This window comes from Mustela erminea, chromosome 15, assembly GCF_009829155.1.
Source record: "Mustela erminea isolate mMusErm1 chromosome 15, mMusErm1.Pri, whole genome shotgun sequence".
Taxonomy (NCBI): Eukaryota; Metazoa; Chordata; class Mammalia; order Carnivora; family Mustelidae; genus Mustela; species Mustela erminea.
The window spans coordinates 71,127,412-71,142,738 of record NC_045628.1 but is presented as its reverse complement, the minus strand read 5'-3'; the positions used below and the strand labels follow the sequence as shown (position 1 = coordinate 71,142,738).

The 15,327-nt window shown below is 40.8% G+C and overlaps 1 long non-coding RNA gene across 1 annotated transcript; it reads left to right on the top strand.

The window, feature by feature from the left end:
- The first annotated feature begins 237 nt into the window (after window positions 1-237).
- Window positions 238-13,354, top strand: LOC116574273. Its single transcript, XR_004279184.1, has 3 exons — window positions 238-316; window positions 10,724-10,762; window positions 13,204-13,354. It is a non-coding gene; the product is annotated as an uncharacterized LOC116574273 (long non-coding RNA).
- Window positions 13,355-15,327: the final 1,973 nt, after the last annotated feature.

The following is a 15,327-nucleotide window of genomic DNA, read 5'->3' as shown; positions in this document are numbered from 1 at the left end:
GCAAGTAAGTCACCAAGCAATAGAAATAGAATTTCCTGTAACCTTCCATTCTTGTCACCAAAATTGTTCTTCAGTGCCCCACTGGCTCCAGCCTAATAAAGCAGGAAGTTCTGATGCCATTAAGGGACTTTTGGGCACACCCTGACAGGGTGCTTCATATCTATGAGGCAGCAGGGGAGGAAGGGCTTTTCTGTTACTTGGTATAAATGTTTTCCCTTCCTTCCTCTGTTCCTACCCAGGTCCAGAAAGTGCCTACTCACCTTGTGGCCAGCCTGTCACATTAAAGACTACAGCTTGCCTGATCTGCTCATACCAGGTTGGTGTCAACTCAAGCCCCTTGCATGCCCTTTCCCAGAGTTCTTATCACTCTGGATATAATTGCCTATTCTCTTGAGGTATATGCTTGTTGAGGGGAAGGATCAAGTCTGTAGACTTGTAGACTGTTGTATCTGTAGCATAATATCTGGTATATGGTAGATGCTCAGTAAATATTGCTAAATGGTTGGATGGATAGATGAATGGATGGGTGAAGTCTTTCTTATATATCCTCTGCTGTACTTCCAAACATGTGGACTGACTTCTTGATATTTTACCAACATTATAGTTGGCATTCCATAGCGAGCAAAAACAATGAATGGAACTAAACAATTAAGTTAATAAAAATGTTGTCTTCACCCCCCTGAGATTTATAAATAATTTCCAGACCAGACCTCAGCAGCTGCAAGGACTCCAAAGCAGGGAAATCAGTAATTACTCCACACATTCAAAACAGCCACTCAAGAGGGTATACCAATTCTTTCCTTGACATTGTAAAGATTCCTAAACTGCCTTTAGTAATCTTATTATTTAATAAAATTTAATATCATCTAAACACAAGTTTTTAAATTATGAGCTAGTTCTAAATTGTTAATGGGGAACTTTACAGTTGAAGGGTAATGAATTCTTTCAGAAGTACGTTTCTCTTTGAAGGTGAGATCCAAGTTTATTGGTTTATTTCCCCAAATTAATAAAGAGTGAAGAATCAACTTTAAAGTCATACAACAAACAGTGGGCAGTAGGTTTTAGGATATCAGTGTAGCTTCGGGAGGACATAGCTATGTCAGAGATATTCAGCACTCACTTTTGTATACCCTGGATGAAGTCATCTTGTTGAACTCTGGGCTTCAGGACTGTCCTCCAGGCCCTTCCAAATCCCTTTCCCCAGCTGTGTTCCTTACCAGGGGATAAATGTTCTTCTCTTAGAATTCAGTTCAAAAATCACCACCTGTAGCAAACCTTTTCTCACACTGGCTCTCCTTTGATCCAACATGCCCTTACAGTTGAACTCTCTTCTTTGTGCTTCTGCTTATTCTTGTCTGGATGCCACTCATGGTAGCTGTAACATGCAGTATGCATCTCTCTACCATACCACAAGCTGGGCCTTAACTGTAGAGATAAATATTTATTTGATATTGTATCACCAGCATTTTCAACAACACTCAGCACATTGTAGGTACTTAGTAAGTGCCTTTGGAATGATTCAATATGGTCCTCCCTTCCTGCCAGTTCCTAATGCACTCTTTTTTTTATTTTTAAAATATTTTAATTTTTAAATACTTTTTATATTGAAATAATTTTAAATTTAAAGAAAGTTGCTGAAGTAGCACAGGTAGCTTCTGTATACCATTTATCTAGCTTCTCCTGATGTATGCACATCTTCCATAAGCATGGTACAGTTACTAACATTAAGAAATTAACATTGGCACAATACTGGCATCTGAGGTATAGATTTTATTTTTTTATTATTTTTTTAAGATTTTGTTTGTTTCTTTGACAGAGTGAGAGAGATCACAAGTAAGCAGAGAGGCAGGAACGGAAGCAGGCTCCCCGCTGAGCAGAGAGCCTGATGCGGGGTTCGATCCAGGACCCTGAGATCACGACCTGAGCCAAAGCAGAGGCCCAGCCCACTGAGCCACCCAGGCGCCCCTAGATTTTATTTTTATTTCATCAGTTTTCCACTGAAATTTGTCATTTTTCTTTCTAGGTTCCAAATCAGGACACCACCTTACATATTAGTTGTCGCCTCCAAACTGTGGTAACTTGTTCCTTGTCTTTCACAACACTTTTGAAGAGTACTAGCCAGGTATTTTGCACAATGCTCCATGGCTTGGGTCTGTCTGTTGTTTTTCTTATCATTAGACTGGGGTTGTGGGTTTTGGAGGAGAAAACCATAGAGGTTGTGTAGCCTTCTCATCATCTTGTCTCAGAGTACATGACACTAATATGACTCATTGCTGCTGATGTTAATCACAGTCACTTTGTTAAGGTAGTGACTGCCAGGTTTCTCCACAGTGAAGTTAATAACTCATGTAATTCTTCTTCAGTAATAGGTACTAAATAAATAGTTCATTGCTTTATTCAACATAGCCACTGACTTCTATGGTGGGCTAAATTAGTAGTAGTTCAGGTTCTGGGATATAACAATGAAAAAAGAGAGCCAAGCCTTTCTCAAGGAATTTATATAATAGTGGCAGAAGCATATAGTAAATAAGATAAACAACCAAAAGATACATGTTTAAAGAGAAAAATAAAAAAGGAAAGGTATGGGAGGGGTTGGCCATTTAAGAAGAGATTGTTAGGGAAGGTCTCCCTGAGAACTGAGAGACCGAATGTGCAAACAGACAATGTCCAGACCATGTATGAGAATAGAACTCTGATCCACAACCTGTGGATCCAGCTCAGGAAATCAATACCCAGTCAGCCGTAACCAACCGAGGAAGCTAGCCTGCTCTCTCTAAATCAGACATTTAGAAAGCCAGACCACTATCTCTAACAAATACTCCAAGTGCCCAAATAACTATCCCTTTAGTAATTAACCCCAAATGTCCAACACTTGATTAATAACTGACAGTTTTCCTAATTTTTACACCTGCTTCCAACATAAGACCACCTAGAGAAAGTGCTTCTAAGCAGTCACATAGGTAGCCCACCTACAACCTCCCCAATCGGGGCATACCTATCGCCTCTTTTTTCCACCATAAAGCTTTCCCACTCCTCTTTCTGCCTTTCAGTCTCTGCCACAACTCTGGGAAAGGGGATAATGGCTAACTCCTTTGCTGTAGCAAGCTCTGAACAAGTAGCCTTTCTTGTCATTAGGTTGGTCTCTTGTTTATTTCCGCAGAGTAAAGACTTGAAATAAGGAAGAGAGAGAGAAGCCATGATTGTAGATGAGGAAAGAACACTGCAGGCAGAGAGAACAAGTGCAAAGGCCATGAGGTGAGACTAGTGAGGAGGCCAGGCCAGTGTATTGGAACAGAGAGAGAGGATAGGAGTGTACTAAGTCGGAAGCTCAACGGGGCCAAAGGGGTCCTAACGCCAATACAGTAGGACCTTGTAACTTATGAGAAAGGCTTTGGATTTTATTCTGCATGAGATAGGAAGCCACTGGAGGGTTTTCAACACAGGAGTGACGTGATTTAACTGAGGTTTTAATAAGATTGCTCTCACTGCTGTGTTTTGGACAAACTAAACATATACAAGGATGAAAAGAGTTGAGCTATGAGACTGTGTGGTCATCCAGTTGAGAGACGGTGGTGGCTCGAACAGGGTGGTGATAGTGGAACTGGTGAGAAATGCTCAAGTTCTGGATAAAGGTTTGCTGAAAGCTTATACCTTGTGTGATATAAGAGGAAGATGATAGTCAACATTTACACCAAGGCTTTTGACCTACACAACTGAAAGTACACATATGGCTTTTACTGAGATGAGGAAAACCACAGGAGGGGCAAGATTTGGTAGAAATGTCAGGAACTCAGCTTTGTATATGTTAGGATTTGGGTGTTAATTAGACATCCAAGTAGAGATGTGAAATAAAAAATTGGACATTTAAGTCTGAAGTTCAGGAAAGGTTGGTATTAAAGGTATAAATTTGGGAGACATCATTGCTGAAGTGAACTTCAAAGCCCTGCAAATGGATCAGGGCAGAGCAGGAAATGAGGCCAATGACCAAACCCTGGAGTGCCCCAGCTTTTAGAGGTCAGGGAGATGGGGAGAGCCAGCAAAGGAGATTGAGAAGGAGCAGCCAAAGAGGTATGAGGAATATTTATGTTCTTTCAGTGGTATTCAGGGAAGGCACTAGTTTTCCAGTGTTTAGAACAAAACTCTCTGATTTTTTTTCTTTTCTTTTGCTCCCCACTACTACACTACTGTACTTCTCAAACACTGCTGACATCAGATGCGTGGCTTTTCCACATCAAGCAATTCTGACACTGACTGCCTGGAGTTAGTGCAGACCCCATAAATTAAGGACCCGGTCCCACAAGACTGCCCCCACTTCAGACACCAATTGCAAGTAGTATGTCTCCAGGTTATGCACAACTTCCTGCCCAGATTGAAAGCTTTCATGACCCTTTCCTTGGAATCTATCTTTTGCTTTACAGTTTACAGAACCTAGGGAAACACTTGTGTTACCAGTTTAGTTTATAAGAAAGGACATGATAAAGTATATAGTGAATATTCAGATGAAGAGACACATAGGGTAAGGTCTGGAAGGGCCCCAAGGGCCAGAACTTCTGTCTGTCTGGAGTTGCTGTGCACCAGCTCCCTTGCATTTAGATGTACCTAGAAGTTCTTTGAACACCATACTTTTGGGATTTTTGTGGAGGCTTCATCCACAAAAAATCCACAATTGATTATTTCCAGTCCTCCTCAGGAGAATGGGAGGTGGTAATAAAAGCTCCTAACTTCTATTCATGGCTTGGTTTTTCTGGTGACCGATTCCCATCCAGGAGCCCACCAAGAGCCATCTCACTAGAACAAAAGATGTTCCTATTACCCAGGAAACTCCAAAGAAGTTAGGAGTTCTATATCAGATGTTGTTATTACTCAGGAAATTATAAGGGTTTTAGGAGCTCTGTGTCAGGAACATGGGGCAAACAAAGATCAACATATGTCTGTTGTATTATTTCACATCCACTTATGGAAAAAAAAATCAGTCAGCTATTTCCTTAACATAGCACAGCCTTCATTCCCTCACATAGAACAGGAATGATGTTTGTCTGTGGGATAAGTTAGACCAAGGTGTTGAAGAGACTATCAGTGACATTATTTTTCAGGGTACAGTCAGAATCGTGATTTATAAAAAATGAGGGGGAAAGTGTGCTTAGTTTGTAAAAAGTGTATCTATTAACCTACAATAGGGAAGGAAGACAAAAATCATTGTATTTCTACCTTGAGTGATTTGGGTCACAGATTTGCCTCCAGCAAGTGTTTCTCACTTCTTTTAGTCTGTGTACATTGGAACTGCATAAGGTCTTCTCACTCCAGTGCTCTTCAGATCATCCATTGACAGTTCTAGAAGATAATTCCAGGTTAGGGAGGCTTCTGGGTTCCCTGCTCCACTGCTGGTTCTTCTCAGGAGGCTCTGAAGGCACCAGCACCTGACTGCTTTTGTCCTATTACTTCAGTCTGTCTAGATGTTCTGGAAACTGAGATGTCAAGTTAAACCAAAGAGAAAAAGGGTTTACTCCTTAACTAAAGAGAGAGACATCCAGACAGACACATACACACATACACAGAAAGAGAAGGAGAGAGAGAAAGAGAGAGAGAGACCCTAATAAAATCAAATTTAAATCTGCAGAATTAGAAGAGTTGGCCCTAAAGCACACAGTAAATTTACAGCACTCCAAGTGAAGGCAGACCATATATGTCTCCAGGAGGAGCTCATGCTGCCCATCAGCTTGGTCTCTGGCAGGGGCCAATCCACACCTGCTAGAAGCAGCAGGGAACCCGAATTCAGTAGCACAGCCTTCTCTCTCTCAGAGCATAAGGAAGTGCTTGAGGAGAATGCAAATTATCTGCCAACCACATATTTGCATCATAATTATTCAAAATCAACTAGAAAAGCAAACAGAAATGTTTCAGCATCTGGAAGAACAAAGGGTATCCTCTTGTAGGGAAATATATTATTTGCCTGAATATACAAACTCTGTAGTAAATTCTTTGTTCAAATCTCTATGGAGGACTACTGAGCAAATAGAAGGAAGCAAAATAGGAAATGAAATGCCTCAGTTGCACCCTTTCTTTAATTTAATTCCTTATATATTAGGCAAAACTTCAGGAGGCTTCTGAAAGAAACAAGACAGTAGCCCCTGTGATTGTCTTCCTGGGATCAGAAACCCCCGATACTGGTCTACCAGGAGCCACCAGTGTTGTCCTTATAAACCCGGCCTCTTGCTGTTGGGAGATTACTTACTGTCATCAGTGTTTTAGGGTCTTTTTGAGACTCAGCCATTCCTCACTCTTTAAGAGATATTTTTAAAACTATAGGCAGAGAGTTCCTTGAAAGTAATAGCTCAGTCTTACTTGTTTTCCAGAAGTTCCACTAAATAGCAGTGGGATTTGACACAAGTCATAGTATCGCTCGTGCCTCCAGTTTCCTCGCCTATACGATGGCGATAATTCTATGTATTATAAGAGATAAGATGAGAATATGTGCAATCTAGCATGTTACAGGTCTAGCATAATCCCCGGAATAGGCAGATACTTAGTAAGTGTTGTAATGGAGTGTAAGAGTGAGTTAGCATAAGAATGGCCATCCTGAAGGCTGGGAAGCCATTTTACTGAACGTCCCTAACCGGCCGACCCTGCTGCTGTATGTGACTTGAGATAAGAGAAACTAGCTAAAACCTAAAAAACAACTTAATCATATACCACCAGGGAGGTTAGGCGATAGCGCCACAAGGACCAGATGTTAATGAAAAACAAATAGTTAACTTGCAGAGATCACAATCCTGCAAGACAGCAGTCTCCCTGGGTTTACAAATGTCCTAGTGATTTACAACAAAGAAGCTGTCTTCTCAATAGCCCAATTTCCAGGGACAAATGGCTCAGTTCCTTGAGGCCTGATGTCGCCCTCCCGCCCATAAAACTGAAGGAGGCTGAGGTGGAGGAAATGTAAATAAAGTTAAATTTCTTCTAAACCTAAATCTCACTTAACCACCAGGGTGACGCTGGGGTGGCGAAAAGTTAAACAAAATTAAACTGTCAAAGTGGGGCGCAAGATACGTATGTAGCTATGAAAAAGTGCCTTGAAAATGCTATATAAACCCTTGGCTTTGAGTGCTCAGGGTCTTTGTTGAAACCCGCTGCGCTGGGCAGATACTTGGACCCCAGCTAGCTGGAAATAAACCTCGCTGTGTGACTTGCATTGTCAAGAGTGTTCTCTGTCTAATTGAGGGGTGGTCAACTCTGTACCCTAACAGGAGTAAGAAAGCCTAACTATTTAAGAGACCTTCATTTCCCAAGTGAGGAATCACTGTGATCTATGCATACAAAGAGCCAATGGGAGTGTTATTTTATTTTTTATTTTTTAAAGATTTTATTTATTTATTTGACAGAGAGAGATCACAAGTAGGCAGAGAGGCAGGCAGAGAGAGAGAGAGGAGGAATCAGGCTCCCTGCTGAGCAGAGAGCCCGATGTGGGACTTGATCCCAGGACCCTGAGATCATGACCTGAGCAGAAGGCAGCGGCTCAACCCACTGAGCCACCCAGGCGCCCGGGAGTGTTATTTTAAAATGAAATCCATGACATCTTGGAAACAAAATCTAAAACAAATTCTTCCATAGACAAATAATGCATTTTAATATTTATGAAAAGCAGACAGCAAGTTTTGCTACTTCTGTTTCCAGGATTTAGTAAAAATGCCAATTATGTTATTTATCTTTCAAGCTCAAGGCAAGTCTAGCCATTCCCTCTTTCCACACTCTCACTTCAAGATACTAAAGCTCTAGGACTCAGAAAACCAGGACTGTTGCTTTTTTGACATGACTTTTCATGATAATTATGCAGTTCATACTTAGTTTTTATTGTTACTTGAAAATCTGACTTACAGAACATAAGCATATTGAACGAAATGCATTTTTTCAGTGAACTTTTGAACTCTCAAGAAGCTTTATAACAAAATTAACAAGGCCTCATGGACAGAAAGTTGGCATCAAATGAAGTCATAACTGAAAAATGTGTTTATGTGTTATTGTTTCTGTTTAATTTTAGAAAAAATGGGGCCACTAATGTTGGCTTCCGCTCCACAAAATCAGTGTTTCCATTTCCTGTGATTCATTCAGTGGTGCTACAGAGAGTTGTCATTTGCAGAACAAATATTATACACCAGGCTTTATATAATTTATCTCATGTGATTCTCATCACAAACTTATGAGTGCTTCCTATTATTTCCATTTGTCAGATGAAATCATGTCTCATAACTTGTGGCTCCTGGCATCAGTTCAGGTAGAGAAGAAGAGAGAGAAGTATAGTAATTAGGAATTGGGCAGGATGAGTATAAATTTGTTAATATTGGACACTTTCTTATTTTTTTTCTGAAGTAAAAATTATAGACTGTTTCCCTGAGAGGAAAGTTTGATAAGGAGTGGATTAAAAAAATTAAAGTTTGGGACTTCTTCTATCCATAAGGATTAACTAATATGGTAGAGTTTGTCCTTCTACCATCAGAACTAGACAACCAAACAAAAGACAGAAAATAACTACTTTCAGATATTAAACAACAGGCAATGTGATCCTGACAGAAAGGAAGTGAGTGAGATGAGTCCTATAATTATTCCATTTAGGAGGCACTTTAGAGATGCAGTGCAAGAAAGGAGATCCAAACAAAGCCCAAAGTTCTTACTGAGTTGAGGAGACAGACATCAGAATTCAGGCAGCTAAAATTTGAGAAGCAATCAGAGAGAGAGAGAAATACTGAGATAGAGAGGGATAGACAGAGCGGAAGGAGAGAGAACTCTGGAAATCTTCAGCAGATCTTCTGGGATCTCTGGCTGAATATCACCCTGCATATGTGGAGCCTGAAGCTCAGTGAGGCTGGGAGAGAAAGTAGGAGAGAGAATAACTTTCAGAGTTCACGTAGGATTCCTAATACACAGGCGGCACGTAGAGGGTTCAAAGAGATGTTGACTCAGTAACTGGGCTAAACTTGTCCTAGACTTAAGACTGTTCTAGACCTGTCCTAACCAAGCTTAAAAGCAAGTGTTCAAAGAACCAAACTGATCTCAGTAAATTAACTGCATATCAGAAAAAATCCAGTAATATAAAATTTGCAATTTCCAGCATTCGCTCAAAAATTACCACAAAGCAAAGAAATAAGAAAATATGACTCAGATCCAGAAGGAAAAAAATCAACAGACCCCAAAAAGGCAAAGATAATGTTATTAGCAGATAAAGGCCTTAAAATAGCTATTATAATATATTCTATATGCTCAAGGTGTAGGAAAAAAACGAACATTTTGAGACAAAAAGTGGAAGATAGAGGCACCTGGGTGGCTCAGTGGGTTAAGCCTCTGCCTTCAGCTCAGGTCATGGTCTCAGGGTCCTGGGATTGAGCCCCGCATCGGGCTCTCTGCTCAACAGGGAACCTGCTTCCCCCTCTCTCTCTGCCTGCTTCTCTGCCTACTTGCAATCTCTCTCTCTCTCTGTGTCAAGTAAATAAATAATAAAATCTTAAAAAAAAAAAGATTTAAAAAGTGGAAAATAGATATAAAAAAAGAAACAAACAGAACTTCCAGATATTAAAGGCACAATATCTAAAATGAGAAAAATCAAAGGAAAGGATGAAGAGCCATTTAGACACTGCAAAAATAAAGATCAATGAACTTGAATACATAGCAATAAAAACTATTTAAAATTAAACACAAATAGATTTTTAAAAAATAGAGGAAAAAATGAAGAGCATTGATGACCCTTTGGCACTAAGAAGACTAATATATAAAACTTAGAGCTCCAGGAAGGGTGGGGCCTTTATTTGATAAGTAAAATACAAAGGGAATTTATTGGCTTGTAAAACTAAGTGGTGAACCTTTAGGCCTGCTACATTTAAGTGCTCAAAACATGTCAGGAATATGCCTGTTTCTTCTTTCATTTTGGCTTTCTCCTGATTTTTGGCTTTCTTCTGTAAGAGGTCCCTCTCCATGAGACAGAACATGGCTTCTAACAATCCTGTACTCATTCCCTTTTATGTATGCATCCCAGTAGAGAAGGACTACCCCTACCCAGTATGAGTCAGAAATCCAGGGAAGGATTCTGATGGCCCAAGGTGAGTTTAGTACTCACTTGGACCAAGTCCTGTTGCCAGAAGAGTGAATAACCCTAACTGGTGTAACCTGGAACCGCTGTCATACTGCGTGGTATTGTCTGCAGGACCACAGAGAATGGGGCTGGGAAATTTCTCCAAACGGTATAAGGGTGCTAGGTGAATGGAAATAGCAGGTGTTCATAATACCACCCTTTAGATTCAACTCCTCAAAGAAGGACCTCTTATCCACACTGTTTCTCTCTTAAATACCCCGGCGCTGAACTTAGTAATGCATTTCTGCTTTATGCCATTACACATATCATTGTGTTGAATCTGTTATTGAGCTCTTATAAACTTGTCCCTGCAGCTAGAATTAAGTGCCTAGAGAGCAGAGACCATGTCTTATATATTTTTAATCTCTCCCAATGGCTGGCAGAGCGTCTTTTAAATGGTAGCAGAATAAATGTTTGTTTTGATGAATTTGTTGCAGGGACTAGTCAAATGCTCCCATTAAGCGGAGGAGAAATTAGATTGAGTAAATACCCTTAGTCTGTGTCATCATGAAAGAATCAAGTGTTCATTAAAAGCTAATTGGTAAGCAATTTGCAAAGGAAAAACTGTTTTGTTTTTTTTTTCTTTTTTTTTTCTCTCTTTCTTGTCAGGATCAGCCAGGCTGTGATGAAAATGCCAGGAGCAAGGAGGTATGATTTTTACATTTACATTTGACATTTCTTGCTGCCCAGAATCTTTGGACTCTGAGAGAGCACGTGGATGCCCATATAATGGGATTTGATAGAGACTTAAAATCTCTCTTGCCCTAATATACCTTTCCTGATGTCTTGAAAATTCCTCAATTCAAAATCAAGTATTTTGAATTAAGATACTGTGTTTCCTCCAGACCCCTTTAAAATGCAACACCTGAGAAGGGGGAATATTATTATTCATTCGTATCTTTGCCTAAGTTTGTTTCTCCAAAGTAGTTTTGGTTACTCATCAGAGCCCTCAGGGAAGGAGTGAAGGACAGGGAATGTTCTGGAAAAGATGGGGATGAGGGCCTGTAGATGTTTCGTGGATATTTTGAGGGATGGCGGAACCCCAGTGCTTCAGGTGCTCTGAAGGGCTGTGGAAAAACGTGCATTTTAGACACCAAGGGACATATATTTAAAGGTAACCGGGAAAGTGCTCCTATTCTACACTGGTGTAGACAAAGACCCTTTCCCTCTAAGTACAGCCATGATGGAGAAAACAAAACTGAAACAAAGCAAACAGAAAAGCACAGGGACAAATGTGGGCTTGGTGACCTTATTCTAAGATAATCACTGTCTGGTCATAGGCAGCTCTGCCTGCCCTCCCCCACCCTTCCTGGCTTCTGCCTGTCTTGGATACTCGGGCCTGAGTCCTGATCTTCCTACTTGTTTCTATCAACCTTCAGTCCCTGTGGCCTTACAGGCCGGAGGCTGAGTTTCAATTTTTTGGGCCATGACACCATATACAAATACCGTATCACTCCCCTCTATTTAGAGAAAGGAAGTAGGAACAAAACACTACCCTATCAATTGTTAAGACTTGTTTCAGTTTCAGAGATTTTAAGCTGAAAAACGAAACAAAACCAAACCAAACCCTGCATCTTAAGAAAATACAGTAATAAGTAACAGTTGGAGGAAGTGGGCTGGTGGTCCGTACTGGGTAGATAAAATCTTTTGGAGCTGAGAGCTCTCACATCATCTCAGATAAGTCAGGCACACAGCAGCTGCCCTACCTCTCAGGCGTCACAGGAGTTTCTCTCACAGAAGGTACTAGAAACAAAGCACTCAGTACATACGGTGCTTGGTCACACTGGGTTTCTGCAGCCCAGAGGCTCATGCTTTCCAGGCCCAGTGCAGAACCTCCAAATCAAACTCGCATTAGCAAACCACAAAGCTGGGACCTACTAACATTTAAAGACAGGCGGTATCTCCCTGACACGGAGATTAGATTAACCTACCAAGAAGAGAGGAATCAGGCACCTCTGGCAGTGTCTCCATTTTTCTGGGCTGGCTCCCTGAGTCGCCGAGGATTCGGTCGGTGTTACCAAGTGGTCTCGTTCCATCTTAATCATCTGTTTGGCGACATTGCATAGCGTATTCCACTGTATTTCTACAGTGTCTGTTGACCTCATTTGTAAACAGCTTTCAGAAACCTGAAATAAAATTGCATTTACTTCTCCTTTCCCTCCATCAGTCTGAGTCAGCTTCACTTGGAATCAGTTGCGCCTTCTGGCCCTTTAAAGAATCATTATTTTCACGGAGGAGAAAAATGATCACCGCAGGATGCTCTGGAATGCGAAGGGGACTGAGTGGGAAGGCAAGAGTGAGGCCACTCTTCCGACCTTCCTCAACGAGCTCATTTCCCCCACTCCTCTTAGTTATAAAAATGTGCACCAGCTCCATTGCCTTAGATTAAAATGCTTACGTGTAATTTTCTCACACATATTTTAATCTGGTTAGTACTGGGCCTAGAGAAGGACCCACCCCTCTCCCTGCTCTGTCATAGCTTCACTCTCTAAATTGTTTCCTGCTTTGAATGTCTCAGATGCTCATATTAACTTTGCACAATTTCAGCTCAGAAGAGAGGGAAGAAAATCACCAAATCACCACGGTAACATTGGCTGTCTACACTGCAGTTTTGTTTTGCTTTTTTTTTTTTTTTTTTTTTTTTTTTAATAGAAATAACAAGCAAATAGGCTGTTCTTTGTTAATGTCTCTACTAGGTTAAAAGTGTCCAAGCTTCTGCTTTTTCTGAAACTAATAGGAAATGTAATCTGAGCCAGGAGAGAGGAGGCCTAAAATGACCTAGGCCAAACAGAGCAGTCAGCGGCATTTTTCAACAGAAACCGTGCAAAGCCAACAAAAGGGCTTTCTCTAATGTGGATCTCAGATCTCAGCAGATCTCAGGTCCTCTTCAATGGAAAGGTTAGCCAAAGTTTCTAAACAAAAGGCACCTTGGGAATATTTGCACAATCTCTGTTTCAGGTATTTGACCCTCAGGCTTTTGTTTACTGAATTCATTGAAACAGGCCCAACCTGGCAAAGAAAAAGCAGCAGGTGCCTCTGCTCTGGTTTCCTCCTGGAATAACATGACCCTTTTGCTCTTACCTTCCCAGGTTCTCCTCATCTTTCTGTCTCTTTGTCCTGCGCCCACTTGTACTAGAGCCCACATCGTCACCTTGCCTCTGCCCTTCACACGTCTATCTAGATGAGCCCATCTGGATGGAAAGAATGGATGCCCTATTCTTTCAGTAACCGCTGAGGTTTTTCAGAGAAGGAGGTAATGCCATTATGGAATTTGAGGAAGCTCTTAAGGATTTGTAGGCTTGTGTGTGGGAAGGAGGCAGTGGGAGGTGACCCAGTCCTGTGGGAGAATTCACCCAAGACAGAACAAAGGAGACAGAAGTGTATTGAATACACTACAAGGGACACTGGGCAGGACAGCAAAGGAGAGACTGTCTGCCAGGAAGTGGTGGTGGGGGGCTGTAGTTAAGTGGGGGAAGTGGGGGGCTGGGAACATATGAAGTCTCCTTTTTTGGTACCTGTGCCAGGTTGTAAGTAGCCCATTGTTCAACTAGGGCTTATGGATGTTTTGAGGTGGGTCACCTAAGGAACCTGTTTGCATTCAGTGCTGCGGTCACTATGGGCCCTTTTTACCTTAGTCAGGTTTCCATTGCTCAGGCTTGTTGCCTAAAAGCAGCCTCTCTACATGCAGGACTGATATTAAAGAGATCCAGAAGAGAATCCTGATACTTCTAACTGGCTGTATACATCTGTATAATAAGTGAATTAACTTATCTGAACCTCAGTTTATTCATCCTCATCATGAGGTTATTAATTTACATCTCATAGGGTTGTTATAAAAATCAAATTAGGTGATTTTTGCAAGTTTCCTAGTTTTAGGGCTTGGTACAAAGTTATCTACTTTACATTAACATTGGAGGTATGCTGTTTGTCTGGATTTTTAACTTATTAACAGCCATTTTTATCTACAAAATTACTTTGAATGCTGTTACGGATCTGAAAATGTCTTAAAATAATAAAATATCATAGAACTATAACATAAAATCCTTCAGTTAAAATGAGATTGAATTATTATATCATTAATTTTCAAGACAAAAATCTAGAAGTCATGGTTGAATAGTTTCCATATTTCACCCCCAGCATCCAATCCATCAGTGAGTCACTTTAGATAAGTGACACTTATCTAAAATATATCCCCTACATATTGACATTTTTTTCATTTTCTAATAGTCTTTTTTAAAATTTTTTATTTCTTTTCAGTGTAACAGTGTTCATTGTTTTTGTACCACACCCAGTGCTCCATGCAATCCGTGCCCTCTCTAATACCCACCACCTGGTTCCCCCAACCTCCCACCCCCTGCCCCTTAAAAACCCTCAGATTGTTTTTCAGAGTCCATAGTCTCTCATCGTTCACCTCCCCTTCCAATTTCCCTCAACTCCCTTCTCCTCTCCATCTCCCTTGTCCTCCATGCTATTTGTTATGCTCCACAAATAAGTGAAACCATACGATAATTGACTCTCTCTGCTTGACTTATTTCACTCAGCATCATCTCTTCCAGTCCCGTCCATGTTGCTACAAAAGTTGGGTATTCATCCTTTCTGATGGAGGCATAATACTCCATAGTGTATATGGACCACATCTTCCTTATCCATTCGTCTGTTGAAGGGCATCTTGGTTCTTTCCACAATTTGGCCACCATGGCCATTGCTGCTATAAACATTGGGGTACAGATGGCCCTTCTTTTCACTACATTTGTATCTTTGGGGTAAATACCTAGTAGTGCAATTGCAGGGTCATAGGGAAGCTCTATTTTTAATTTCTTGAGGAATCTCCACACTGTTCTCCAAAGTGGCTGCACCAACTTACATTCCCACCAACAGTGTAAGAGGGTTGCCCTTTCTCCACATCCTCTCCAACACATGTTGTTTCCTGTCTTGCTAATTTTGGCCATTCTAACTGGTGTAAGGTGGTATTTCAATGTGGTTTTAATTTGAATTTCCCTGATGGCTAGTGATGATGAACATTTTTTCCTGTGTCTGATAGCCATTTGTAGGTCTTCATTGGAGAAGTGTCTTTTCATATCTTCTGCCCATTTTTTTTATATGATTGTCTGTTTTGTGTGTGTTGAGTTTGAGGAGTTCTTTATAGATCCTAGATATCAACCTTTTGTCTGTACTGTCACTTGCAAATCATATTGACATTTTTTATCTCCATT